The 2,814-nt window shown below is 37.3% G+C and overlaps 1 non-coding gene across 1 annotated transcript; it reads left to right on the top strand.

Annotated features, from left to right (window-relative positions):
* The first annotated feature begins 2,440 nt into the window (after positions 1-2,440).
* LOC114005457 (U6 spliceosomal RNA) lies at positions 2,441-2,547 on the top strand. Its single transcript, XR_003547303.1, has one exon. It is a non-coding gene; the product is annotated as a U6 spliceosomal RNA (small nuclear RNA).
* The last annotated feature ends 267 nt before the right edge of the window (positions 2,548-2,814 follow it).

Genomic DNA, 2,814 nt, shown 5'->3' with positions numbered 1-2,814 from the left:
AAAGAACTAATACCTGAGAACTTGTTCATTGCTATGTGTGCCAAATTGACTCCTAACTCAATGACAATATGTTATGTCATAATCATATGCTTATCAGTGTTAATTCAACCCTCTTTAGCACTTGCTAATTGTGAACCTTTGCAAGGTGAATTACACCAACACATTGGATATAATATGTGGATAAAATTGTCTCAAGAGTTAAATTTGATTAACTTTTGTCTTCAACATAGTGAACATGTTCAATATATATTGGGGTCCTGTTTACAACCAGTATGTAAACCCCTTGAAGAGATTCGACAATTTACTATTTTCCAAAATATTAACAAAAACATTTCCTACAAAGATATGTATAATTGGGGACCTGCATTTTTAGAACCACCTAAAGGTCACATTATGCTACACACCCCAAAAGTTTTAATGTCTAGCAATGACACTTGTGTGCAAGTGCAAAATTGTGTATCCAACTGTCTACACTTGCCACCAGGATCTCATTCTTGCAAAAACAAAGAAAATGTTAGTTATGCTATTGGTTTCGTTCAATTGCCTGTAGGCTGGTTTTTTACATGTGGAGCCTACACATTTAACTATATTCCAGCTAATCTATCTCATAACACCTTATGCTGCCTTAGTCGTATAGCAGCAGTGTTACCCTGTAAGGAGATGATTTCCAGTCATAGCACTAAAAGAGGGCTAACATTAACTGAAGATTGTGTGGACATGGTTAATCTCATCTCTACCACCGAAAGGGGCCTTCTAGCTGCATCAGTGGCAGGATATATGTTTGTTCCTATGTTTAATGAAATCAATTTACGACATTTAGCTTGTATTTTAGCAAAAGGGTTAAACGCTACCTCTACTGCTATAGCTCTGCTTGCCGTGGAGCAAAAGGAACAACAGCAAGCTATCCTCAACAACCGAGCTGCCATTAATTACCTCTTACTGTTTCATAATCAAGGCAGTGAGAAGGTCAAAAATATGTGTTGTTTTAATTTAACAGATAACAGTGGTCAGATAGAGGACAAGGTTAAATGATTTAATGTCTTAGAACAGAAGATCAAACAAGATAACATGTAGGACTTGTTTGGGTGGATAACTGGGTGACTGAATTTCACTTGGTAGAAACAACTATTTCTTGTAGGAATCATTGTATTTTGTTCTATCCTACTTACTTGTTGTGGTATTCAATTGATGCCTATATGCATTTCCTGGTGCCCACCTCCCCTTAAGCAACCTCAGGTCATGTTGGCTATAAAACAAAAAAGGGGGAAATGTAGAGACATGTTCCGAGAGAGGCCCTGAGGATGTAGGGACATGCCCTGAGCAAACATCACCTGTCCCTTTTAGCTATAGCCAAACCTTACAGCTTGTCCTTTCCTTGACCCTTACTGCAGGCAGAGCAAAGGGCGGAATTTTCCAGAGCCATTCCAACAGATATATCTGATGGAATTCAGGAAACATCCTGACCCCAATTAGCAAAGCCCAACCCTTGCTCTGCCTCTGTAAGATTCTATAGCCTTATCAACACCCCCTTGATGTTTGCAAGAAAGTATCCTCCCCACAACCATAGTTAGTTATCTTTCCACTAGACAAGAAGGTTATTGGGATTTCTCTTTGATATGCATGTAGCCAAGAGTTACACCTGACCCGGTATGTCTAAGTCCTTATAGATCTGTTACCTGCTTCTTATTGTCTGTAAAATGTCAACTTATCTATGGAATGTCACGAAATACATATATGTAGGGTTGATTTGGCCTATAAATAAAGGTGCCCTGTTTGTCTGGGCAGAGCAAGTTGCTTGGACTGCTTAGGCTCAGGCTACCTGTGTCCATTGGCACTCTGTCTCTTTGTCTCTTTCTTTCTGCTTCCTCTTAGATGGAGCTAAGTCTGGGACAGATGCTGACACTGAAGTAATAAATGAATATGTGGTAGTATACAAATAAGTGTCAGTATACAAAATCAACATCCAAAAATCTATAGCATTTCTATATACAAACAACAAGTTGAATTAAGTAGAGCTGAAGAAAGGAATCCCTCTTATCATAACCACAAAATGTATAAGATACCTAAGGATAAACATAAGGAAGTTAAAGACCTTTACAAAGAAAACTATGAAAAATCTTTAAAAAGATATTGAAAAAGACATAAAAAAGTGGAAAGACATTCCATGTTCCTGGATTGGAAGGATCAACATAATCAAAATAGCAATTCTACCCAAATCAACCTATATATTTAATGTAATTTTAATCAAAATACCAGAGACATTCTTCATAGATCTAGAAAAGACAATCATAGAATTTGTCTGGAATCATAAAAGACCTTGTATTGCCAAAGCCATCCTGCACAAAAAGAGTGGAGTGGGTGGCATATCACTTCTTGACCCCAAAATATACTATAAAGCTGTGATAATCAAAACAGCATGGTATTGGCACAAAAACAGATGGTGCTCTCTTCAGCAGCACATATACTAAAATTGGAACGATACAGAGAAGATTAGCATGGCCCCTGCGCAAGGATGACATACAAATTCGTGAAGCGTTCCATATTTTTTATAATATAGGAAGTCAAAATCTCCCTTGAAAGTATTAAAAACAGACTAGATCATTCAGAAAATAGAATCTCAGATGTAGAAGAGAAAATGGCTGGCCTAGAAAAATCCACCATGAAGACTGAGAAAATGGCGCAAAAATTTGAGAATAATATATGAGAAGTACTAGATGCTATCAAACATCCAAATATCTGGATAATTGGCATACCAGAAGGTGAAGAGACCCATAAGGGCATTGATAATCTATTCCATGAAATCCTGTAAGAAAA

This window comes from Tupaia chinensis, unplaced genomic scaffold, assembly GCF_000334495.1.
Source record: "Tupaia chinensis unplaced genomic scaffold, TupChi_1.0 Scaffold143814_1, whole genome shotgun sequence".
Taxonomy (NCBI): Eukaryota; Metazoa; Chordata; class Mammalia; order Scandentia; family Tupaiidae; genus Tupaia; species Tupaia belangeri.
The sequence above is the reverse complement of the archived record's forward strand: the minus strand, read 5'-3'. Positions and strand labels throughout refer to the sequence as shown.